General features: G+C 43.4%; 1 protein-coding gene and 1 long non-coding RNA gene across 5 annotated transcripts in view; one reads left to right on the top strand and one right to left on the bottom strand.

The window, feature by feature from the left end:
- btbd11b (BTB (POZ) domain containing 11b) overlaps window positions 1-26,699 on the bottom strand; it is a 45,844-nt gene that overhangs the window by 18,046 nt on the left and 1,099 nt on the right. The window lies entirely within an intron of this gene.
- On the top strand, window positions 21,505-25,034 carry LOC130535929 (uncharacterized). Of its 3 annotated transcripts, none has more exons than XR_008953238.1 (4): window positions 21,505-21,778; window positions 22,600-22,750; window positions 23,306-23,574; window positions 24,224-25,034. It is a non-coding gene; the product is annotated as an uncharacterized LOC130535929 (long non-coding RNA). The 3 variants fall into 3 exon arrangements; XR_008953237.1 differs by having other exon boundaries at window positions 22,595-22,750; window positions 24,227-25,034; XR_008953236.1 differs by having other exon boundaries at window positions 22,595-22,750.

Genomic DNA, 26,699 nt, shown 5'->3' with positions numbered 1-26,699 from the left:
GCAGCTGTGGCACCACCTTGATCGTAGCCGCATCGGTGAACTACTGAGAGCCAGCAGCGAGACGCTGGAACAAAAAGCTCCAGACATCTCCCATCTGGAGTGGCGTGTGGTGTCCAGAGCTGCTGCTTTCAGCCAAAGCTGACATCACGAGCAGATCGGTAATGAGGGACCTTTACATTTCTGCAGGAAAACACCTATAGCGCCGCTCCCAAAGGTCCCCATTTAGTGCGTCATTTTGCGATCATTACATCTAAGACCATTTAAACCAGGAATGTTACCCTGCCCCCTTTCTCACACCCACCTTTTTCCTGCTGCCACAATTATGTACCAGTGTAATTCAGACCCTCAGGACATGGCCAGGGCTGCCGTGACCCACCTTGCTTTAATACGCACCGGCTAAAAACCCCTCAGGGGGTGTTAGAGGCAAATTCCCCACCTGTCTTTTTAACCCATCTGAAAAATGTGAATAAAAAACACCTTTGACTCTTAAGCTTTACCCACTTATCTCCTTAACCTTGGTTCAGGGAACCACCAGGACCAGCTGACAGTGAAGGGCTGGATGCTCTCAGGATGGATGCAGGCAAGGTGACTCACTGGCTCGCTGTGTCCAAGCACACGGCACATTCCACCCTCAGGGAGGAGCTGATGGAGCTCTTACACGCCACCGACTGGGGCTGACGCTCGCTGCGCTTGCACGATGACAACTCTTGTCACTATCACCCGGGCAGCACCGCGGCGCTCCCTGGAATTGTGCATTCGCAGGTCCGCTACTATGAAGCTGCTTGTACGTTTCAAAGCTTTTCCCGTTGGAGCAGCTCGGAATTGTTCCGGTACACATAAGAAAGAGAGATTATTGAGCACCTGGCTGGGCGTGAGGCCCGTTTGCCATATGGCATCCTGGCTATTCAGTGTCACTGAAGAGAAGAGGAGAGAGGGGACTGGATGACGCTCGGGGCATGACACCGCCACTGAAGGAGAAGTAATGAGAATATGAGGTCCCATTAAGATGCCACTCAAAGCACCTCCCTCAGACTCAGCAGAAAAACCTCCCAGCTCGCAACTGAACACACGTTCCACATGTTATAAAAAGTCTAGACGAAACCGCTGCAGCCCGTGCAAATTCCTCCTCACGCTTCAGAAATACGTAAACTATTCAGAAACATTTAGTGGATAAGAAATACTTCAGGCATGAAGGAGCTTTAAGCTTGTGTTGTTCAGGAGTACTTATTTGTTCATAGTTTTCTTTCAAAACATCCCTTTGGCTTTAGCCCTTCATAGAATAATGTTGGGGGAGGGGCCACTGAGCTATACTGAGCTCTGCGTTTGCAATGGCTCTTGGGTAAGTTTTCTTATTTCAGACGCTTGTTTCTCAGGTTATGTGCGTCAGCAGATGAACTCCTGCAATTAAGATGCACGCTCACCCGTCTTGGGGTTGACTGGAGCACTGGGACAGGAATGTTGACCTCGATGTGGCTCCTACCCTGCACTTAAATCTATTTTAGTGAGGCGGACTGAGCTGCGCGCTTTGCCAAATGCACTGCAGCTCCGCAGGAGAGCTGCTTTCAATAGTGAGGGCGCAACTTTGGAAATGATTGAAGTGTGGTACAAACAAATAAAATCACTGCAGGAGTGGAATAAATTCACAATCAGAGAAGAGAGGACAACTGCTGACCATTCAGAAGGACACATTTAAATACTCAATCAATACCTGAGTGAGGTTTTCGTCACATCTTCTTCTCACCATCTAAATAATATCCTCCTTGGGAGGACTTCAGCAATAACAAAGCCCTCAGGACCCCCTTTTAATCTGGACAGCGTATTTAACCTTTGATTTGTTTTGTGAATTTGCTGTTTGATCTACACCTCCTTTGGACATATTGCATTTTATTCTATGGCTTATTTAATAAAAAATGCATTTAAGAGGTTGGGTTTCACCAGCAGCGGAACCATTGTGACTCTGAAGGGTTAACTGTGTCTTTAATGTACACGGGCTGTATGTAGCTCCACTCCTGGCTCCTGCTCTGCTCTGCCAGGCCAGATGGCTACCATATGTACTGTACATCAGAGAGGCACACACGGCCCGATGGTGAGTGGGAAACAGAGCACTGACGCGAGTGCGAGATATGTGTAAATAAGCCTGCTTCTCTCTGAATATTCCTCCATCCTATGCATAAATATAGACACTTGTGTGAAAACTGCTGTTATTTCCAAGTGCTGGTCTGGCTGGTTAGCCTCTGGAGGTAGCTTATGGTCTTGGCCTGGGCTCTCAGGTGACCACACCATATTCTAAGGTCACCACAAGCCTTTAATGATTTCGCCTGGCAGAAAGGGCTCTGCAACAAGGAATCCTGGGAGAAAATGCTCATGCCCAGCTAAAACAGTGAAACAATCTCTATGTTTATGGACCCACTGTTTGACATAGAGATAAATGCATTAAAAGTCATGCTATATATTAAAAATCCACCATGTTGTACACAGATAATTATGCTTGGGACTCTGTTTGGATCCTTAGTTGATCATCTCGACACCAGAGCAAAGAAAAAGATGTATGAGAAATATAGAAGAGCACAAGCCTTCTGATGCGTTCAAGCAAATCTACCACAGGAAATTGGTAGTGTTTTTGTGCCCGCTGTACACAGCTCATCCTCAATAATAACAACCCACACCCGAGGATGAGAGGATCGTCGGAGCACATCCGGCACAATTGTCTTCCTCCAGGACAGCTGATCGCAGTGCGTCCTGATCAGTGCTTCACTTTTGTAATGCGAATGGTGCTTGTGGCCAACTGCTGGATTAAATTTCTTGATTAAAGTCACGCCTCATCATTGACACCAGAGCATATCTGAAAGAGGAGCGATCAGACTATGATCAGGGACCGATTCAGCCAGTCTCGGCCGACAGAGCATTAGCCTTGATTTGTTGAGGGCTTCTGTTTACGGCATCAATCAATCATTTTTTGTAGAGAATACAAAAGGCATTTTAACACAAATCATCTGTGCCATCTGCCTTTTCATGGAGTTTTAACTTGTGCATAATTTTCTCCTCACATTTTTTGCGTTGGCTCAGACAGCGGTGTGATCGACCGGCTGGTTTGCTAACCATTTGCTCATTAGCATTTCCATTTAGCTTTCCTGCAATTTATAGAATGAACCTGGACCCAAGACAGAATTAATTAAATAAGAATGTAAATACGTATTTGTAAGACCCTCCCCTCAATCAATACATTACAGAAACTACCATATGGCAGCATATTTCTAGAATGAAATTTCCTCTCTTACACTGCAGCAATAGCAAGGAATGCTCATTTTAGCATATCCTACATGCACAGGGCTCCATGTATGAAGCCATTATATCCACACATTAATACAGAAGGGCTTTTACAGCAGCCTCACAGCATGTCCACCTGTCATTGACGAGATTGTGAGGAAAAAAAGAATATACTCACACAGCCAAGAATGTCGCTCTAAAATGATGCTAATGATGCTTTGTATTTGCCAGATGTCAACATTAGGCAACAGCTGCTGAAATCTATCTTGTTTGGTGTTTGAGTTAAAGATTAAATCTGTGTTTGTCCAACGTGTTGCAAAGTAATTTGAAATCAATGAAAGCTTTTTGTTCCCTGCTGCAATTCTCCACCTTTTCATTCGAGCTTAAGCCGCAGTGGATTCTACAATAATTAGCTTTATTGTTTGTGCTCCCCCCCATTATTTGGAACCTTTGTCAAAGAAAGCTGCAGATTTTTATTTTACATGTCAGTACACAAACACTCCTGCATGTTCATATTACAGATTTAAAAGAAAAATGTTTTTGACTAAAGATAGATGCACAATAATGATAACAACATTTTCAGTTTAGAAAAAAGTAGGTCTGTTATATTCCACAAGGTTGCAGCTTTTTCACTATTCTTCCTGTCATTTTATCCCATTTCTTCCTTCAAGGGTGTAAGTCTCGGGGTCTAAATCACAGGAATCGAACACTTCATGCAGAATGCTTTCCAGTCGATACAATCAGCAGCAAGGTAAAATCTGGAGCCACTCAGGTATAATCTCTAATCTGTCTGCCGGGATCTTTGGCTTTGAGTTCCTTTTCAATCTTGCAGTGACTCCACACAACCTAATACAGTATCCCCTGAACAACATTTGCATGTATCTCATTATCACTGCAGTAAAATATGAAAAAAATATCATTTGCACTTTCGACAACAGTTGGGCCAAAGGCAGCTTCCTAAGTAATTGCTCATTTAGCTCTGAGGGCAGCGTAGTAATTAACGGATATGACTAATGTCATAAAATGACATTTGCTGCGAGGGGATATTTTCTTCCACTTCATTTGAAATGGGTGACATCATTCCAAGCTGCGTTTACAGTAAGCTCTCAGAGTTTTTAGGACATTTTTAGACAATAAACTCACCACCTCGTAAATATGAAGTATATGAAGAATGCTAGAACGCTAATGTGTGTGTATGTGTGTGTGCACTGACGTGCTTGGAGCTGCTGTATGAAGAGAGCAGCACATTTCTGTATTGATAAGGTTAAAACCAACTGCCATGTGACATTTCCATAAGGAAAAAGTCTTTTTGGATGGCAGTACTGTAAAAGCGTCTGAAGTGTGGAAATATCACGACAGCGTGGCTCTATAATTCCCCGAACCCACCATCCTCTCGCCAAACACACATGTTGGTGCATCTGAATTCATCCCCAAAACAAGTATCTATTAATAGTTCCTGCTTAAGAGCAAGAACTTACAGTGGATAGCATTTGTTGAAGAGGTTCCTCCACATTTATTGCTTTGTTGGAATAGGGCTGTGCTAAGAGCCGGAAATGGATCGGGATACTGGTTTATTATGGTCTTTTGTGGGTTGTTCACCTGCATGGAACAAGTGCTCTCAAGTACAAAAAAAGTAAATGTCAAATGTGGATTTTCTTTGTATTTTCCATGACTTCGGAACTCAGGAGTTTTTAAAGCCTTCAGTACATCCTGTATGCTAACAGTAGATAAAGCAAATACATCACCGCTCTGTTATTCTTACCTCAAAGAATAGCTTAAGTGCTTTAATTACTTTTCTTTTCTGCATGTTGCTCCATTATTCATCCCAGATGTGAGAGCAGAAACTTATGAGACCCAGAGCTCCGAATTTTGGCATAATTGTTCAACTCACCTGGAGTAATCCATCATGACTGCCTGTGCAAAGCGCCTCTGTGCAGCACGCGCTCCGTCTGGAAGCGGGCCTTGCTTGGCAGAGACGGATGACCACTAGGAGCGTATGCTGCCCCCCACCACCACCCCTGCAGCTCATCTTTAGGTGGATGACCCTCCCATTTCCCCGTCACTTTCAGTTAGACTGCTGAACATTGCCTCTCTGACAGCTGGGGATGTTCTGCTAAATGTAACAGTTAAACTTACTGCAACAAAACATCCACTTTAGACGCCTCTCGAATGAACCGTGGCAGCCTGTAGTTACAGTTGTACTGGCAGGATGTCAGTGCAATTTCTAAAACGCCGTCAACATTAAAATATGGGAAATAAATTGAGAGTTGGGGGAAGACAAAATGTTCTCCACAAAAAGGTAGTTGGAGCCACTTGAAGACATCACAGTGCATCTTTTGACAAAACAAGCATTGAGCAATGGTATTTTGGGTGTCTGCCCTCCCCCGTCAGACTGGTGTGGGCAGCAGGTAGGCCCGGTCTCCCTCTGCTCCTCTGGGCCGTCCTCCGCATGTTTTCCCAGCCTTTCGCAGAGGTACACTGGCAGTGCTGTGAGGAGCTCGGAGGGTGGAGGAGGCGACTGGCAGGGAGCCGCCAATTCAAATCCAAATACACAGGCAAGGACGTCTCTCTCTCTCTCTCTCTCTCTCTCACACACACACACACACACACACACACACAGTATCCTTTTTCATCTGTTCCTGCTTCATACAGTCTGTGTGCCAGAAGTATATATTCAAATAGAGCCCCTTTGTTCAAACGGCCAAGCTCAGTGTTCAACTTATTGCTCACTTCCTGACTTTGAGTTCACTTCACAGTTTAAATCATCACAACCAAGGACACTGGGCTCTTTTAATAACCTAAAAAAGTCACTACTCAAGCTGTGTCCGTCATAGATTTCCGACCTCAAGTTCAAGGTCAGATTTAAAAAAGGAATCCCATGAAAAATGCCTCCGATGCTCCAACACTGGAAATTTTCACACACTTTTTCCTTCAGCTATCCATCTTTTTTTTCCCATTTCTCCTCTTCTATTCGATTTCCAAACTTTCTCCATCACAATACAAGAGCTCTAGAACCTCCCTGGTTCTTTACAGTCCATCATCATCATCAGGTCACTCATGCTCAGCTCATTAGTGGTAATTAATGGTGGCCAGATCCCAGGAGGCTCCAGGCGTTATGGTGGCCAAATCCACCCTATCCTCCACCCAGTGGAAGGAGACAAGTTGTTTTTTTCTGCTTGGTTGGCCAGGACTGGAATTAGGCCAGTCGCAGAAAGCTTTAGATTAATAAAACAAAGATGTTTTCAAGTGAGGCAAAACTGTCTGCCTTCCTCCATTCAGGACGACGGTGCTCCGTCTGACATTGAGATGAAACATTTGAGAAGTTTCTGCTTCAAAATCAGGACTGTTCATCCGATTCTGTTAAATCCACGCATAGCATTACTGTAAATGCTGTTCACTATGATTACTACATTTGAAATACTTCAACCCGAATCTTAACTGGATTTCCAAATGCCCTGATTGCTCGTTCCACTGGAGGCCAACATCTATAGACCCTGAAGTCAGTGAGGCGTTCACAGAGTGTTTCAGAACAGATTAGCACAGCAGTGCCGATGTCGGGGCATTACTGGACGCATGATAGGCTGACTGGTGTTGCACAAAAGCTGTTTTACGCCGTAATTATTAATTACAGCGAAGAATCTATTGACTTATACGCCTGGTCCCAGATATGAGGCCTGTGTCAGAGGAGCACAGCAACAACCAGAAGTCTGTCGTGGTTTAATATCACACTGTCAACAATGTGGAGCGAACATTCTGCAGGGGTGTCCCTGTTTTTAGCTCATCGCCATCCTTCACGTGTGGTTCCTTTTTTAGTTGCAAGCACCAACTTCTGTAATTGATTTTCTCTGTTTGTGTCACTTTATGACCCGGGGCCATTAATTGCACTCTCTTCTCTTGGCACAAAAGGCTCCCACAGACCTTATATAACATTGACTCGGCTGCCAGAGCTGCCGGTTTTACAGCCAAGGTCTTGATGGTGGGCCTGAGTATGAACAGGGGGCATATGCCTCAAAACTAAAATCTGCCTTCCAGAGTTTTCCAAAACATTTGGCTGCCTGCGGAGATCAGCATCAAAAGCTGACCGGGGCCGTTGAAGTCGGCGCTATTTTCTTTTAATTTCCTCCAACGACGTCCCCTCTCTTGCTGCACCCCTGGGTGACCCACGTGTGTGTGTTTGTCATTAGCCCATGTTTACACACAATGACAGTGGTGCACGCTGTGTCAGTTATCACCCTGTGAGCTGCTTCCGTGAGTGCGGATGTGGGATTTTTTTCCACCCTCACGAGAGCCCAGGCGCACACGCACAAGGTCGGCAATTGTCCTTTAACTCTTGAATTGCATCACGCCATGTCACATTAACTACCTTTATGAGATACGCAGGCAGAGGCGTGCGGTCTCTAATTCCTCCAGCAATGTCAAAATGAAGGATAAATGACAGCAGCACATCCTTCAGATATGTCAGGGGCCATCAAGCAGATGATTCCAGGGGATAGACAGGATGCATCAGATCAGAGGAGCCTTCAATGATGATGAACAGCAATCGTTACATGTTGAACAGAATTATAGACAGAAGCTGAGTTGAAGAAATAAGTCAACTAAACTGCTTTTAACCTTCAGCTAATGTTGTTCTGCCAAACACGTTCGGTTAGGGAGGTAAATTAGTTGGTAGTGTCAGCAACTGCTTTGCATGATACCCAGATAGCTGTGGCTGTAATTTTCCTCCATTTGCAGAGTGAAGGTCAGATAACATCACTGGCACGGATGTTTGAGGAAGGTGGAGAAGGGAAGGGAGGAGGAGGAGAGCCAGAGATGGAGACAGGTGGAGGAGGGAGAGCTGCAGGAGGAGGTGTTGAGGAAAACTCCAAAAATGTGTTTTCAAACATTCCTTTATTTACATGAACTGGGAATTCTATGCATTTTACTCTACTGTGTAAATGGAGGGGGACCAGGATCAATAGTAAAGATTTTTCTGCTAATCTTGTGGCAGTGAAAGAACGGCAATGTAAAATCAATTGAAATTCCCTTTTTTTTTTTTAAACTACAACTTTAGATGTTCGAGAAAAGTTTCTGCTCTGAGGTCCATCTTGAAACGCTTTTTAGCCAGACGATAATAAATAATGTGGAAACAAGTCAGAGGAGACATGCGAGCGTGTCTAAACCCGGCGACGGACCTGCTCTTTAAACAAATATTAAACGTGTCAGGTTGATATATTGGCTTTCAAATTAAAAACAGTTTCAGGGTTTAAACGCAACATGGGAGGTGTTGTGTGGTCGCCATCTTTATTTGCATATCCTGTTCAGAGCACAAACACGCTTATGAGCAGGCACGCCAAAATGCAAACCACGCCAACGGCAGTTATATATAAGAATAGCCTGTGCGATATTTGCCTGCTCGTTTATCAAATGTGAACGGGCGTGCAACTCTCCGGAGCTGGAATAAATAATGTGAAGACAGAAAACAAGGAGACAGCTCACACAGTCCTGCCAGTCAGCTGGAAAGAGTCCTTGAATAAAAAGGGAGCTGAATTTACTTGAATTTCTACGAGGTCTAGAGTAAACATGACGATACGTGTCTTCAAATCAGACGCACACATGCTGAAGACAGGAGATAAGAAGTGGAGAAGATAAAGAAGGCGGAGAAATATAGCTGGTCAGAGAATTGGGAGACTTCTTGCCTTCTCTGACTGACATCATGTGGACTGAAAAAGAATGCCTGAGTATCCTGGTTAAGCATGCAGGAGAGAGTAAGGCAGGAGGCCTTGGAAGTTTGAGAGACATCTGAGTGTTTGAATAACAAGCCGTGCATCGTATATATGGCACGTCTTATCTGGGCCCGTATATGAAAGCGGTGAGTCACCTTCAGGCCGATACTGTGAACACAGCGAATGCAGCAGATCGGTGCAAATGCACTTTTCAAAGCAGAAGTCACTGAGTTCAAAGTAAAACGCCATTTCCCCTCAATGGAAGTCATGATTGTCAGTGAAGAGCTCATTGCTGCCGATTCGTGTCGCGAGTTAAAGATTTCCTTTTTTAACTCCGTGTCGGCAGACGTCACGGCGCCTCCTGAACTTTTTTCCTCCTGAGGTGATAAATACCTCAGCTGATTCAAAAGGAGGAGAGATGCGTTTAGAGATGAAGATCTATTGTTTGAGGGAATCGTTCATCAATCTTCCCCCTCTGGCGCCGTCCCTCCTTCTGTCCACTAAGCAGAACTGATTATACTGCCATAGAGAAGTGACAAACAGAATGGCAGCATTTTAAAAGAACGTAATGAACGCTATTGACTTTACAGGAGGAAATCTGCTAGAGAGATTAAGACTGACTGGACAAAAACTGGAGGCTTTTTTCACATGTGCAACATGCACAGACACTTTTCAGTAAAGCTACTTCCAACATCTTAGTCAGACAGAAAGGAATAATTCCACTTTTTTTCATTTTGAATTCAAAGATTAAAATATGAGCATTTCCCCTGAAGAAGCCACAATCTCACCTTCCGACTTCCCGTAAAGAGATAAACAAGAGATCCATGAACAGAATGCGGAATAATGACAAATCTTGCTTTTGCGTCTATTTTTAAAAACGCTGAAGTTTTTAAAAAACAAAAATTGGCTTTTAATTACACAGTTAATCATCAAGCTGTGCGACTGGCATGAACGTTAACATGTTCTGCCCACCTCCGATGATCAATAAATTTAATTGATCAAACTAAACTACACTACTGATGCATTAGAGAACAACACTGCAAGGATTGTTAATTAGAATAAATGAGGCTGGTTCCAGTCAATGAAGGCAGCGTGAGCTGATGTCAGCTTCTGGATGAAAACAGCAGCTTGTGGCGCACCGGTGCCGCCACAGCAAGTTTGGAATTTGCCAAAGAATGACTGGAAGGCAATCACATACAGCTCCAGAAGGGGGGTTGGGTGTTGGAGATCTATTTATGTACCAGGTCAGACTGAGGAAAATGCCCAACAGAGTGACTGTTAGGGGGGGGGGGGTTCAGGGGGTTTATGTGTCACATGCAAGTTGACACCTTGAGGCCATGAGGAGACGACACTATAAGACAGTGAAGCAGGTCTCATCCGACATGGGGGCCTCTTCAACAGCAGGTAATCTGACTCAATGCACCAGACAGCAGCAGCCACAATCCATAACAGCCCCCAGCCAATAAACATGTGAAAAAAATACTCACTTCTTTTGTCATATTTCATTTAAATCTACCCGTTTTGCCATAAACCTGGGTTTGTTGTATCTGCACTTCAAATTAAAAGGATTATAATAAAGTTTGCTAAAGGGGAGATAAGAGGAGGGAATGTGGAGTCACAAGACTTTATGAGCTACTGAGCTAATGTATCAGTTTAAGCTTATACATCCTAATGTGTCATTATTCCCCAAACTTGAAGATTAAAATGAAAAAAAGACTGAATGTATACATTAAAAAAAAAAAAAAAAAAAAAAGCTGGGCATTAATGATACAAGTAAGGAAACAACCTAGACAGCTGACAGGAGAAGTAGATTACTCAGAACAGGACAACTTTTGCTGCTTCCTCGTCTGACCTTTTGACACACAAACGATGATGCAGTTGCACTGAAAATGCAGTCTGAAGGTGGAGCGCAGCAGCTGAGGCCCACGGGTGGAAAACATGATAGTGCATCTGCTCCTGGACTGCAGCAGCACGTGAAACACAATCGTTCTCCATCAGTTCTAGAGTGGTACAAAAATAGACCCAGGAACATACCATAACCATAAAGGAAGCAATTAAGGTCACACTGCCTTTGATTATAAGCATCATGGGTTGGCTTTTCATTGATGGGGAGGGGAGATTCTTGGAGGATTCATTAGTTGTGTGAATGTTAGAGTGCTTGACTGATTTGAAGAGAAATTTAATAGTCCTCAGCTGCCATTTGCTGCCTGCCCAGTCAAACACCTCTGATTTCTCACAGCAGTCGGGGTCTGTTGCCACGGAAAAGGGAAAAGGGAAAAGGGAGTGGAAGTCAGTTTCAACAGGAGGGAGATGGAAGAAATACACAGAACTCTGCAATCACAGCAATCATGTGTGTATTTCAAAACATAGATTAGGTGTTCAAAGTTGACTCACCAGATCCCTAATAACAGATACGTATAGCTACAATTTCCACCTAAACTAACCGATGTCCCCATGTAGAAGTACGCACGAAGAATTGGTTCACTAACTGATGATTCAAGTTCATTTTCTTACCTTTTTTCTTTCACATTTTACACCACTGGCCTACATATGGGCACATATGCACTCCAGACTCATCATGACTAGAACATATTTAAGCTTCATAGGTGCATTCAAACAACCAGACATCACAATGAATAGATTTATTCAAACGCAATAATAAGATGCTGCCACCATATCTTTTCCCAAAACCCTCCCATTAAAAAGTGTATTTGCTCTGGTTTGTTACTGATGTCGCATTTCCAGAGGCACCATTAATGACATCAAAGTGAGCGATCTGAACACACAGTAGTAGCTGCTCCGGAGACTAATGGCTGGAGATGACCTTTGTCTGGCCATTCACCTCTCACCTGGGAAATTATCTAATTGCTTTGATTGAACAGCCCAGGAGGGAGCACGTTATCTGATCCCATCACACCTGCAACATCTGAAAGCAATAATGTTGTCAGAGCAGAAGGAATGCAGCCAGACCCAAAGGGCGGCGCAAGTTTGGGTGTTTTAGTACCAACTCTATTTAATAGGTGTGTGTGCTTTTAATCCTGCAGGTGTTCAAAGCTGTAAACATGCAGCCATAACTGTGAATCAGACATTAAACGGAAATGTTGCAAGCAGAGTTAAAACAGGTGACCGTGTTGTGTTACTATGACAACCATAGATACTGCGCATTTGAGCTGGTGGTTCTGTTCAATCTGAAGTCAGTTGCCATCACAAAATGGTTGATTATCCTGAGTAAAGTTCTTTATTAATGGATTTTTGTTTTGTGAACAACATCCGCAGCTTCATTTGCTGTAGTGCAGGGAGATTATTGGAACATTAACGCTGGCGAATTCAGTCGACCCTCAATGAAACACTGATTAAAGTAACATTTTATCTGCCCAGAAACAACACATATTCTGAACGGACACAGACGATGTGATTGTCTGTTTATTATCCGCCCATGGTGTCGCCTCTGCAGTCAACCCAAAAGTTAAAGAAAACTCAGACTCAATAAAAACGTAATAAATGCAGAGTGGGAAAAATCTTGCAAGAGATGATTTTTGATGAATTGACGCTCTCACGTGGGGGACGACTCCGTTTAGCTGTCGTACTGGATTGCTGTATTGTGTCGGGTAGTGTGGAGTCAGCAGAAGCGGAACACGGCTCTTTCATTGTGCAGAAACACTGCAAGGACAGGCTTTCATCGACCTAACGCATCCCGATGGTTGTGTAGCCACTTCAGGAGCGGAATGCTTGACAGTACCAATCGAAGATGGCTGTTTTGTGTTGTCTTTTACTCCCATTGTACTGGTTCTCTCGTTCCCAGTATCAGCTCAACAAAAACAGAAAAAGGTTTCCAAGGTAAAGATGGTTTCCATTTTTCCGTGATCCTGCAGCTCATGAGAGGACCGTGATGGCAGCTATTCAAAGGATTAAAAGATTCCAGTATGTTGATGCTAATCAGTCCTTTTCAGAAACATTCTTCCTCTTCCTTCAGTGATCCTTAATGTGATCCTAATGCATGTTCGGCAGTTTCTTGCATGTGGATCAGGCAATGTTGTTCTCATATTAGACCGTTCTTTATGTGGCTCTTGGCCATCTTTCCTTCATTACCCTGCAAGCCTGAAAACCCCAAAACCAATGTAACCACAGCCCAAACTGGTGGATCTCCTCTGTGCAACATGCCGTCTCATCCAAATAGGTCCGATGAGGCAATGCGGAGCGTGAAGTCATGGAGTAATTTTCATTACCAGAGCGAACACTGAAACTGTAAATGAACACTGTCCCCTGCAGCAAACATCGCTGCCGCGAAGGAGCCTCTCAGAGTCGACAATGCTTCTATTTCCAAGGACAGAAAGGGATAAATAAATCATCTGATTTCATAATCACAAATCAGATAATGTGATGTGACATACTATAAGGGTACTTCAAAGCTGCTCTCCTCTTGATCTGCTTCCACAATGATATCACAGCAGCGGTTTGGGCCCCCAGAGATGAGCTGTTCTGCGCTCTTAAAAACACATCATTACAGCCTGCAGGGCCGTCCAATACCAAATCAAAAGCACATTCGGTCAGTTCGCGCAGCATATAGCGACGTGCAGACAATATTGCAGTAACAGGGGAAAGACTGCAGGCACAGACAAGCTTATGTGTGGCCTCTTTTTCTGCTGAAGTTTCATTTTTGCAAAACAACCAACGGATGTTTTTCACTGCCACTTCAACTGGGTTCCAGCCAGCTGTCGCCAAAACCGTCTTATGGTGCCAGTTTGGGTGATAACAAAACTGGAAACAGAAATAGCTCCGAACTGCTGCTAGTCAATTTTTTTTTAAACTCAAACAACAAAAAATGACACTCAGAGAGTGTAAAACTCTTCTAACTATGTCCTTTCCCCACATCTTGTGTCAACATTTTCTGAAAATTTCTTTCAAATCCATTGATTAAAATCCATTTGAGTTATTTTGCCGAAAGAAAAACAAGCAAACAAACGCCAGCTGTCATATAAAGTGATTAGACTGTCAAATACTCTTTTTGTAACAATATGCTATTTGGTTGTTTTCAATAATCACGAGGAATATAATTAAAACGGTAAAATTTTAGACTGGAGACCAATATTCCAAGCAACTGATCTGTCAACACATGAGCGTCACAACAGCCAGCGGCTCATAATAGCCTGGGGTGTATCTGCATGTAAAACTAGCAGCCAATGGAATTCCTACTGCAATAACACACATCTGCACCTACAATAACATCTAACACCAATAATAGTAGAGGCACTAATACAGGAAATGTTCCTCTGGTTTGGAACCAACCGCCATCCTGGTTCCAATGTCTGTGGTTGTACTGGATGGAGGATGCGATGAAATTTATAATATGTTTCCACCACTTCTTAAATTAAACCTGCACCCCAGAACACTTGTCACCAATTCCGAATCACCCTCACCCAATGAACCCCAAACTGCTCCCTAAGCTACTTTGTGGCTGGCTATAACCCCTGATGAGCAGGTGGCGCCCTGCAAGCATATTCTGAGTGGTTAAAAAGGACCAGAAAGGCACCATTTGCACAAAGAACACAGCAACACATGTGTTGCTGCCATGGGGGAAATTAAATCCAACATTATTGGCATTAAAATCAATTTTAGCACCATATTTGACACATTGAACTGGGGACAAAAAGTGTGACTCTTTATTAACAATATGCTTCACATGGACTTTTATGGATATTTTAATGATTTTCAAGCCAATAAAAACAAACCTATCCTATGAACCCAGTGGGAGCAGAGATCCAGTGCTGACCAGGGGAAAAACGTGACTGCGGAAACCGTAATGAAATCATTGCCGTGCCCAAACGTACCCTAACTGCAACTGCTGTGGCTGGCGAGGGTAAAGGTAAGATCCCATAAAAGTCAATATTGATTGTACCAGCATTATCGGTGCATTAGGGTGATAATGAGAACAATTTCAATCTAACGTGCCAATTTACAAGCTTCAGTTTGCCAGACCTGTGGTTTCAGTACTTTTCTTCATACAATCTGAAAGATGAACTGCACCAATACCACAAACATAATCCAGCCTCTGAGAAAATGAGAACAGCCACAGTGACAGATTAGTCTGCAGCAAGCAGGAGCGCACTGTCATAAACACTTTGCCAGTGTCTGTAATTATTCACATCGCCTGAGACAAAGTTCCCGCTGCCCATGTTTAAATTTTTCTCTGGACCTTTTCAGTGGCGACTCTCTGTGAGGATTTATCACAAAGCTAATTGCATCACATGTCAGCAGCTGACATCTCAGGTCCAACAAACAAAAAAAAATCAGATAAACAATTAAAACATCCGAGTGTCACCTTCAGATAACAGAAGGATTTTCCGGCCCTGAGCTAATCAAAATCGTTCTTGCTCCATCTCATTTGTCTGCTAGCCTTGATGGCAGCGGGGCGGGCGTCGTGCTGGCATGCCTCATTCAGTTGTTTTGCCATTGCAGCGGCTCATGGTTCCCCAACTTCAATTAAATCATCAGGCACCAGCCTCCACACATAACCTTGACGGTGCCTTAAGGATGAGTGTTCCATCCCTCAGATCAGAAACTAAACCTGATTCAGATGCAACATTTAAACACATGTAATATAGTCCAGTTCTGACTCGTGATGTCAAGCACGTGCAGAAAAACCAAGCTGACTGCATTTTCAGGCACCTGACCTCTCATTGTAGTAGGATATTATATCAAAAAGAGCAGCAGTGGAAATGTGCTGCGCTTTCACCCACGTCAGTCACACTGAGGCAGGGATTAAGCAGCCTCATGGGGCAGGCAGTCAGGAAGAGAGTTCCTCCCCACCAACATGTATGACGGCGTGCATTTATTCTATTGTATGTAGGAAAATATGCAGCGTGTCTCCTTCTTGCTCTGTTGTGCTGAAGAGATGCGTGATTAATGACGTAATCAGTAAAAACCAGTAGCTTTAACGTTCAATAACTGGGAGAAAAGGAGCAAAAGAAAGAGAAGCGAGTAAGATTATGGTTGAAATGTTTTAGTCATTTCCCTTTCGCTCATCCTGTTATTCAACAACACCCCCCCACACACACACACACACCTCACCCCAAGCTGCACCGAGATGCCCTCAGCTGCATCAGCCGGGTGGACAGTGTGATGTCTTTGTGATAATCTTCTGGCCCCTTCAGCAAGGTAACACTGGGGTCAACATCATTTGTTTGCTCCAAGCGACGCTCACTCACTCAAATTTAGCTGAAAGCCCGGCGTGTTGGCAGCGACAGAAGTAAAGGGTTATCATTTTTCCTTAAAAGAAAAAAAAAGGGGGTGGTGGGGGGATTTGCCCTGAAACGGCCCCCAGAAAACCGTTGCAGTCAGTAGGAATCATAAGTTAGAATGAAGAACTGGAACAATCAGGAAACACCCTGGTAGGAAAAGTTTGGAGAGGTTTAGAGACACAGTCTTTTGAAAGAACAACCCTTTGATCAAGACATCCAAATGTGAGGAAATGCATTGTATCCTGCAGAGTGACGTGCATTTGGTACAGTCCGAGATTCTGGCTAGATCAGCCAGGCAGGAATGGGGAACTGTAACGTTCCGTCTACAGCAGATGAAATAAATGCCTGAATGATTGCAGCTGTCAGACTGTGGCTGTGGCCTCTTGTATTTGAAATGGATCGGGGCAGCGCTGCCCACGTTTTCAGCTTTTAAATTACCAAAGCAAAATTATGTACCTGTACTACAAAGCCTTTCTTAGGTTGATTTTTGGAGGGAAAGCGGCGTCGTAGCTTTTATGAACAGCCCGAGAGTGCAGCTCACCATTTACCTTCTGCGGAGTAACAAGGGTGGATTGGCAGATCAGACAAGCCCACTTCCAATAGCGAGCCCTCCTCCCATTACTGAGGAAATAAGGTTTTTGATTTCTATATGTGGCCCTGATCCTTTTTTATACCCTTCTTTATAGAAAATACATTAGAATGACACCTAGGTTATTGGCATGCTGGAGTTCCAGCACTAGCCACTGTGTTAGAGTTGGCTGACTTCATCCATGCAAATCCTATGAGGATGGATGATCTTTTATTGTTGCTATTTGATCTTCCTACAGTACCTTTGTGATTATGATCAATGTTCAGAGTGTGTGATTTCCACACTCTGAAGCTATAGAGTAACTACCCAAACAGGGTAGTTATATAAAGTCTTACTATACGAAGACTTTTACTGGGGCCTAAGTAAATCAGTGGTTTTATTTGGAGCTGCAGTATTCACCTCCACGCCTCACCCATCAGTGGTTCAGTATGCTGCTAAAATCCACCCCCCCTCCTGCGCCGAAGCCACTGTCATCCATCTTTCTGAGTTCTGGACTGAAGCATTACTGTGACAGCAGAGCTCTCAGACTCCTCGGATCAAACCACTGACAGGGGAGCAAACAGACCAAATTTGATGCATGCAGCCTCCCTCGCCGACGGATCCCTGATCTCATTGACTTCAGATCCAGGGTCTGCCTGTTCTCTTCTGCCACACTTGCATGTACAGAGAGCACGGCCTTTCCCAAGCTCTGCTGTTTTCACCTTATTTTCATATGCTGCATTTTATCCTCTTCTCTGCTCTCCTCCTGTCTCCATCTGATTACACACAGCACCTAAAACATGCCGCACAAGCGGAGCCGAGCTTGAATTTTAATTTCATTTCAGCGGTAAGTTGCAGGTGTGCAAAAGGTTACAATGACAGAAATTACTTTTGCAATCAGAGATCATCACCAAGACGGAGTCGTTTCAATCTCGCGCGAGCAATGAGCCTGGACACGAGCTCTTCATTTCATCAGGTGTAATAAAGGTTTGATCGTGTTCATGAGGACAGAAAATCGAGTTTCTTTTCCACACTGTGAAGCACGAGATTGATTTTAAAAAAAAAACAGGTTGATTAAAACAAGTTAAACGGGTTTAAACCGGCGATCTTCCAACAAACTTCACCTGACTTGTCATGAAAAGCATGTTGTTTAATTTGGAGGGTTGGTGGGGGCATTCATTTCATCTGCTTGAGAAAAAAACAAACATTTTATGCCTAAAATACAAAAGATTTTGCTGTCTCCTGTATCATCTGATAGCAGGTAGATCCTGTTTCAGTCATTACTTGAACAGACCTCCAGCTGTGAGTCAGACTATATGCATCAGAAGCATGATGTAAACATCCAGACAGGTATAAAAGTGACAGACACATTCTCTCACACCTCCAAGCTGTGAGTCAGAGTGAGCACCGAACTTCCATCTATCGCAGCGGCTTAACAAAAATGCCAGTCGGCGGATAACGACAGGGCTGACTCATTTATGGAGGCCTTTAATCGGCATTGTTCTATGACAGTGGCGTGGGAGTTGGAAATTAGCTTCACTTATCAAAGATAAACAATCATAAATCCTAACTTCTGCTTAAATTTCTTCCGTCGGGGATGTGAGTACGCCTCTCTCAATGTGCCTTGTGTCTGTCTCCCTTCACATTTGGGCTGTTTTTTCCTGCCCAGGTTGATGAAAAATAAAAGGAAAGTGAAGCAGGAATGAGCATATGTTAGTAATAAAACATGTCAGGAACAAAACTGTATACTAGTACCTTCTCCTGGGGTAATCCGTACCATATGCTGCGAGTTCAGCTGTGGGCTGAGCATCAGGGAAGTAGACATGATTTTTACTGCTCAAACACAGTGTGAGATCAACTGAGGTTTAATGTAAAAGTTCTGGAGTTAGATCCGATACACACTGGTCACAACACACAACACAGCTCAATACTTCACACATTTCTGCATTGAAGGCTTCCGTGCTAGGTTTTATATGCCCTGTACACCATTTTAAATGTCGCATGCACATCCCTCCTGCCTTGTTTCCGTAATCCGGCAGTGGCTGACTCAAACTCGGAGGTGAAAAAGTCAGGGAAGGGGAGGTATTATTAGTATAGGACCCAATTCTCCTGATGATCCTGATTATGTCAGGATATATGAGGATTAATGGCCTTAAAGATGAGTGAAATTGGAACTTCCCATCTTTAGGAATTTGTCTCTGCTTTAGACATCTCTGAGAATGTGCAATTTAATATAGAAGTCAGATCCTAACTATGAAGGTGAAGATCAAAATGCATGTGAAGGTTACAGCATGTGTCCAGTTGGTTGGGGAATCAAACGAAGTGACATCAAGCTTTGAGGACTGTCATTAAATGTGGACTTTATCGCAATTTTATCACAAATGATGATCTATTGCTCCACAAAGCTGTCTGCTTGACATCACATGACTTAACACCGCGTGCATTAATGTAGTCTTCGTGAGGGATCTTATTGCTGTGCTTCAGACACATGTGTACCGGTCTACAGCTGAGCCAACCCACCCCCTCAGCCAGGTCTTCCGTACCTGGATTGACAGAACTATTAGGGAGCCTGCCAGACATGTAGGTCGGGACAAGGTTGTCTCATCCTTGCACTTACTCTCCATCAAGACTGACAGAATGTGGACTCATTAAATCAAACACAGCAAATAGAAAAGACAGGCTGAAAAAGTCAGGAGAGAGAATATTTAGGATACGAAAAACAAGGGGGGAACAGAAGAAATCCAGGAAGACAAATGGATTCATTCAGATCTTGATTACTCTTATTGAGACCATCTGAGCATGTTTTCAGGTCAGTGGTTTTGATTGAGGCAGTTGCACAATGGAAAGCGGACAATTGGTGGATAAAGTGGAAGTTTTGCTCTGCAGTGACTCACCAACAGCTCAAAGGCCAGCGCTCTGAGCACTCATGGAAGGTAATGGGATATCACTCCGGTGGAAAAGAATTAGCACTGCATCGGCTGATTCAGGGGCATCCATATGCGTGACTTTTACACATTGAATTTCTCTACAAATCCAAGGCTCGGCAATCAAGAATTGGACCACCGAGACCCATGCCTTTGTTTTCAACCTAATTTGAGCAGCAGAACTCTAAGGCTCCTCTAACTGTCCCATCTCTGTTTAGAGGGCAGCCCGACTGGGAACATGGACAATGTGTTTGGAGACACATCCCTTCCCCTGCCCTGCTAACCCTCTACTTTGGTCCTTTTACCTTAGACAGAACATAAAATTGTTGTTTTATGGACACTGGAAACTAATATGAAGTTGCAAGTTATGTTGTCATGTGTTTTAATATTCTAAACCATATTTCAAACCATGAGAAGTTTGAAAGGGATACTGGAAAACAACAGTGATGGGGCCAAACCAGTGTATACATCCAGAGTATACAATATACAAGGATAATTACAGCATGTCCTCCCGTCAGCGTCTCCGTTTATTCCAAGTGGACACTTCCATGTTGGGAGCAGTGTGTGTTTATTTCTGTTACATGAACTATACTGTATTTGCTCAGTGTTTATAGAGTTAATGGCTCGGTAGTCTTCCTGTGGTAAGAAAACAAGCATAAGATGAAACAAGAGAAGTTCATCTCCCCACAATCACCTCAGAAACCTTGGATATGTTCTTGCCCCGGCATATTACCGTAGCTACGGATTACTGAAACCTGCAGGAGAGCCTGAAAGCCGCTCAGAGGAGCACATTTCTCAGCCAGCTAATCTTCTGTCCAAAAATAAGGGGACAGAAATTACCATCTGTTCTTTCATGCTCTCATGTAATGTGGTCAATTCATCTATCCATCCATCACTACCAATCATTTCTGGTCATGTGCGATGTCAGAGGCTGCTGCTGGCAGCCATGAAGATTTCACCCACACTTAAGGCTACAAATTCCCAGAACCGCCAGCCTAAAGTGGGCAGAGCATGTAGCGTTCTCATAACAAAACTGAAGAAGCAAAACGGACGAAGCAAACTTACTGTACCTTCAAACGAATGCAGAGGAGTCTCACCATGAGGCGGCGGGAGGTTGTAGATATAGTGGTAGAACAATACGCAAGCAGCAGCATTCAAGCCAAAAAAGTTTGCTGTCTTCTCCAACCAAGAGAAAAACACACACAACATGCACATCAAACCACAAATTGCCACGCTTTTGTACCGATAGCACAACAACACGCTGCAGAGGCTGCATCTTGGTAGATTACGCAACTCCAACCCTCTCAGACATGACAGATTATCCCACAACATCTCTGTCTGTCAAATAAGTCATTCTAATTTTTACATTTCTCCTCAGTTTTTACTTTATGCTTTATATTTAGCTTTTACGTTTGCCAGATGCTCTAGTGGCCATCTTGAATTTGAGATTTTCTCTTTTCTTTCGTGTTTTTAGTCATAATACAAAAAATGTCCACCAGGTTGACTGATGTCCAACTATGGCAACGACACCATGAATTCTAAAGAAAGTGGCATTTGCCTGCTGTAGTGATCACTAAGAATGACAGGTTCAGGCTAGCTATTACATTTAGCACCGTTAACTTCTACAGTAAGTTATTTTTTGTTCCTGGCAGCGTGATCGTTTGTGGTTGTAATATTCGGGACTTAATTTCTCAAATGACGGAGTGGGTGATGCGAGTTTCCCGACCCCTGGCTGAGTCGTTAAACGATATTCTGATGCGACAGTATTTTCTTCTGATGATTACCACACACAGCCAGAGGGGGCTGAATGTCACCTCAGATTGTTTTCTCACAAGTAATGAACTCATCAGCGCCGCTGCTGCCGGCAACTCATCTGTGCGTTACTAAGACCAAACAGGTGAGACGCCCGTCTAACCGGATTTGCATGGCGCTGCTGACAACTTGATGGTACTGTTGTTGTTGCTGAAAACCTGCTTTGCTCACAACGGACAGACCTATCAACTGGGAACCCTGACGTGTTCTAACAAGCAGCTTGTTCTGTCAGAGACGACACTTTTCTGACACTTTCTCGGCTCAAAGGTGAAGAGCTCTTGTTTACCAGTATCCTTGACCAGAATGAATGTTATTTAAACTGTATCTCTTCCTTTTCATACAACAGGAATCCAAAGCTGTGAAAACAATGAGGTAGAAACTAATACTGGGCCGGCCTGATCCACTTGCTGGCACTTGTTTACCCAGACTCTGCTTTCTGCTATAATAAGAAATAGAAATTACTTGTCTGGGTCTCATCTGTCACCCACAGCTTCCTTTATGGATTTTGTCGTTTCGATACTTGCCATCTGTGCACGTTTCTCTCCCTCTGCCTTGGCTCCAAAGGCAACATCATGAATTCCTTCCTAACCATGTCTTTGGTGGATTTTTGTCCATTGTGCACTAGATTTTATTTTTTTTGGAGGGTTGCTGCCATTATGGTTTATTCTCACTGTTGGAGAGCCAGCACAAAAAAAAACAGAACGATAAGAGTTATATTTACCTTGATGTAGAAAACAGAAATAATCATCCGTTATTCAGAGTTTTCTGATTGAGACTCCCCCTTTTCATCACCACCATCTCCTTAGTGTTCAGTTTATAGTGTGTTCAGATCTGAGAATTCTTATTGTTGCCATTTAAATTTTAAAAAATGAATGAAAGTGTCCCTTATAGACTAAAACATTTACCTCAAATAGAAGACTGCACATGGCTACGTGGGTTTGTATGAACTTTAAGGGGGTTGCAACAGCCAGCGTTAAATCTGTTTTGCTGTATTGTAAATCAAGCAAGAAAACTTTGATCAGTCAGATATGATTTGTGTGCCATGTGGTGCCTTGTGAGATTTCCATCTTTTCCATCTCTAAGGGTAGAGGTTTATGGTGTGGTTGCTGAGCCACGCAAGAGGTGCAACACCAACACTGGTGAGGCTCAAACAGAACTGCTGCTGCACCACAAGAGCTTCCAGAGGATGTTTGCACATCAGACCTACACCAATCAGATATTCATCACATTCGTTTAAAGGTATATTACATTTATTCTTAAATATTTATTGTGCAGAATTTCATACCAGCCTGTGTAAATCTCTGATTGTATAAAGTCCCTTGATAGGAGCTTGAATATTACTTTATTAATAATTTCGTTTCTCATACCGATAAAATCTAAGCCTATTTGTGAATGGCAAAAATTATGTCCTATAAATGTATTTTTATATTGGATATATGGTGACGAAAGTACTGCAGATTTGCATTTTATACACAGGTTTGTAGACCTGAGTCTAAAGTGCACTTTTTGAACACTGTCTAAACATTTTATCTGGTGTCTGCTGTAAGGTGTATGACGGGGGAAAATGTTCCAAAAAGAAAAGACATCAATTTCTGATTGTGCCAGCAGAGTGCAGAACTAACTATATTCAAAGACCTCTTTCTCCTCCATTAAGTAAAGTACCCTTGGCAGGCGCATTAGATTGTGTGATAGCAGGAGTCCTCAGTCCTCCTGGGTCCTCTGGGTCCATATTCTCAAAGGTATGCTGCTGTGTCAGGGGTTCCCTAGTACAGATATGTTATATCTCCTTTGCAGACATAATGGGGTCTGGAACTGAGTGGTACCACTGCAAACCACAGCCATTTCTGTCCGACTGCCTTCCCCACAGCATGTGTGCACCAGGCACCGGCCTCACACTGCAGTGCTGACTGTTGGATGGGAGACAAAAGGCTTGTAAATGGATTTGGATCTGGAATTAATCAATGTCGGTGAAATCAGCAGAAAAGCGTTTGGAAGACAAGGATCGAACGCCACTACAAACAGTCATCCATAAGCTGACTGGATTTGGTCTCACAACTGTAAAAGTGAGTTTGTGTGTGTGTGTGTGGGGGGGGGGGGGGGGGGGGGGTCAACCAGGTCGTATTCTGCCATTAAAGCGAGAGAGAAGACCACACTTGAGTCACACACCATGCGAGAGAGCACAGAGGGTCGTTTTAAACACAAGCGCACTTTTAGCAAGAGTTTCACAGGGATACACTGCTGAAGTGCCTCTGGCTACGTACCAACTCCCTACCACTAACGCGGCTACTCAAAATAAGCACACTGATGCAAATTATATTTGCAAAAAAACCCAAACCAATTGATGATGATGATTGTGGGATGATAGAAGTGTTGAATTTGAAGTATGTTTATGGAAAAGCATGCGGCAGTTGCTTATTAGGCCAGCTACCTGAGCGTCACAGTGCAACAACATCCATTTGGACTGCAGGGTTTCCATGCAGCAAACCTCCGCACAAGTAATACGTCACAGAGGCCAGAAATCCAAATCACTCAGATCTGAGAGAATCGTCTGTTCAAAGTTAATTAGCTATAAGACATAAAAAGAGTTTTCAAACAGAGAACATCATACTTGTCCAGGGACAAACCTGGCTCCGAGATTAGGATCGTGTTTGGGCTTTTGTCTTTTTTAAATTGCACGTAGAGTAACCCTTTTCCTTCAAATCTGCTCCTGAGGAGATTATGTTTCAGATTAAACATAAAAGAACCACCGGCTGACATTGAAGTTCTCCTGAAGCACAGTTGCACAGGCTGTTCCCCTCTGCACAACTGGCACCATTTTTCTTATAAAGTCTCGGGAAAGTTGATGGAATGATAGCCTGCTTATTTTAAGCAGTTCTCGGCACAGTTTCTTTCAGATTAACTATCCTTCTGTTCACGAGTGCAGGAAGTGGAATCTCCTGCAAATGCCTGTTGGAAAATTCCCTAATAAAAATGTGTTCACAGAGGGAACAATAAAGCTCTTTATATTTGTTACCCAGCAAAGAGGCCCTGCGCACAAAAAAAGGCAGCACAGGTTTTTAAAAAAATCGTAACCCTGTCATATTTGCTTATAGTTTTATTTCAAAAAGGCCACTGACCGTTTTACTCTAAAGTCTTGCACGTTTGGCCAGAGCCATAAAACCAAATGGACCTGGAACTGTGACGTGACCAACTCACAAGGGTCTACTTTCTCTCTGGTCCATTCAGTCAAACAGCTCTTCCTGGGATTTAAATTCATCTCACACCTAAAGTATGATTACAAACAGCCTCCCTGGGTGGTACGGGACCCAGAGCACTGGATATTATGATATCAGAGACACTCATTATTGACACGATCAAAGACTCGTTGTCGTTGTGTCCTGGAAGCAGAGACATTTCGGAAAAAGGAAGTCCAACACGTGGAAGGAAGTGACGGCGAGAGACGCCGCCAACACCTGCTGGAAGCGCGTACGTGCAGAAGGATGTGGGAGGACCTTATGTTGGTGCAGAACCGTGAGAAGCAGCAGGTGACGGCAGACATTATATAATATGGATCCTGCATCAAAGTATTGATTAGGTATTTAAATAATTCAGGATATTGACTTTGATCTCACACCGAGCTCAGCTTTTCAGTGCAAGCTTCAGGAAATCTGCCCCTAAAATGTCAAACTCTTGGTTTGATCTTCTCTGGGGGGGAGGGGGTTCTCCAAAATTATTTAGCTCATTAATAATGTCTAGATTACATCTACAGTTCAAAAGGCAATACATTCACAAAGGCACTGCTTTATTAAAGGTATGACGGTGCAAAAGGGGAGTAAAAAGATGGCTAAAAAGAAATTAACCTGGGGCGTGGTGTAATAAACACATCCATAAAGGCTGCCTGACAAGGCCAGACTACCTGCGGTGTAAAAATCACCTCGGACTGGCAGAGAGCGGATGAATGGAGCAATAAGGAGGGGTGATTTGAAAGGCATTTATGCCTGTATGTCGGTTTGACTATGAGATCATCTACAGACTTAACGAATGTTTTGGTTTCTTTACACTAAAAAAACTACACGAGTAACAACTTATGCTGAAATAGCACAGGAGAAATGTAGCAATAATGCCCTTTTTGAGACAAACTTTTGGAACTTGTAGCGACCTCTAGAGGCCTGTTTTCAACACACAGGCTCTGTAATTGACTCTATATTCTGTTTACAGAATTTATTTGTCCAACATGTTGGAATTTCTGCATGTCCTGACTGGCCATGATGTAATATAATCACCTTTTTGGTTTGTGACTTCTGAAATCAGACTCACCTGATACAGACAGCAGGAGACATGTGGCCATTTTATTCCATACCTGTGGAGCAGGTTAGCCACATCTGTCAAAAGCCAAATGTGAGCTCCAGTAAAACAGCACCATCCACTGATTATGGACACATGTGGTAATCAGAAACGGGCCCAGACTGAAGCCATAAAACCGGATTCACATCGTTTTGCTGGGGTTTTTTTTCTGGCAAGCCTGGTATATTTACCTGAGAGGGGTGGCTTTAAACATAAACATGCAGAAGGATGATGCTTATTCTACCTGTTAGGCACAACAGATGCAAAGGAGATGAATTTGAGAGCCAGAATTTGGTGATTCATTCACTCGGTCACAAAGTAAGTTTCCCTTTTCTCATCCACGCTGCATAAATCCCTTTTCATTCACATTGGCTCTGAATAATGCATGGTACCGCATGCCCCTCACCCCCCAAGGCCTTTCATTACATAAACCTGTTGCAAGTGGGCCACCACAGCACTCTAGTAGCATCAATCACAGCAAGGGGCAAGGCACGTGGCCCGTGATGCATCACAGGTGGAGCGGCGCCGTCTGAATACGACTGCACATGTTTCAAAGCTCAAATGGGATTTTCGAAACACTTACAGGTGAATCTCACACAGGAGAATACTCTCCCCTCTGGGTGAGAGGTAGATTTCATCAGAGAGAACCATTTACACAAAAGAAATCTCAAGCCATCACTTACTGAGCTGGCCTCATAGTATTGCACATTCAAAAAAAGATCCACTGTAAATACATGCAGTAAAATGATGACTAGCCTTAACCCGCCTGATATGAGGCATGATTTCAGAGGTTCTTAAGTTCGTGAATACAGGGAAGAAGAACATCATTTCAAGGGTTTTAATTCAAGGAAGGCTTCTTTTCAGA

The sequence above is a fragment of the Takifugu flavidus genome, chromosome 13 (genome assembly GCF_003711565.1).
Source record: "Takifugu flavidus isolate HTHZ2018 chromosome 13, ASM371156v2, whole genome shotgun sequence".
Lineage (NCBI taxonomy): Eukaryota > Metazoa > Chordata > Actinopteri > Tetraodontiformes > Tetraodontidae > Takifugu > Takifugu flavidus.
Note: the sequence above shows the minus strand (reverse complement) of the source record. Positions and strands in the feature narration are given on the sequence as shown.